Raw genomic sequence first — 602 nt, 5'->3', positions numbered from 1 at the left:
TATTGTTTGTTTTCTTTTTGTTTTGGCATTTATCCTGCTTGGTGTTCTCTGAATTTCCCAGATATGTGGTTTAGTGTCTGACATTAATTTGGGTGAAATTCTCAGTTATTATTTTTTCAAATATTTCTCTGTTACTTTTTGTCTTTCTTCTCCTTCCGGTATTTCCATTGTGCATATATTATATCTTTTGTAATCGTCCCACAGTTCTTGGATATTCTGTTCTGTTTTTTTTTTTCAGGCTTTATTCTCTTTGCTTTTCACTTTTGGAGATTTCTATTAATCTACGTTCGATCTCAGAGATTCTTTTCCCAGTCATGTTCAGTCTACTAATAAGCCCTTCAAAGGCATTCTTCATTTCTTTTATAGTGTTTTTGATCTCTAGCATTTATTTTTAGTCCTTTCTTAGAATTTCCATCTTTTCACTTACATCGCCCATCTGTTCTTGCATGCTGTCTACTTTATCCATTAGAGCCTTTAGCATATTAATCATATTTATTTTAAATTCCCTATCTGATAATTACCACATGTCTGTCATGTCTGGTTCTGATGCTTGCTCTGTATTCGAACTGTGTTTTTTGCCTTTTAGTATACACTATAATTTT

The 602-nt window shown here is 32.2% G+C and overlaps 1 pseudogene; it reads right to left on the bottom strand.

Annotated features, from left to right (window-relative positions):
* Positions 1-602, bottom strand: part of LOC105821224 — a 4920-nt pseudogene that overhangs the window by 4033 nt on the left and 285 nt on the right.

This window comes from Propithecus coquereli, unplaced genomic scaffold (assembly GCF_000956105.1).
Source record: "Propithecus coquereli isolate 6110/MARCELLA unplaced genomic scaffold, Pcoq_1.0 Scaffold566, whole genome shotgun sequence".
Classification (NCBI taxonomy): Eukaryota; Metazoa; Chordata; class Mammalia; order Primates; family Indriidae; genus Propithecus; species Propithecus coquereli.
The sequence above is the reverse complement of the archived record's forward strand: the minus strand, read 5'-3'. Positions and strand labels throughout refer to the sequence as shown.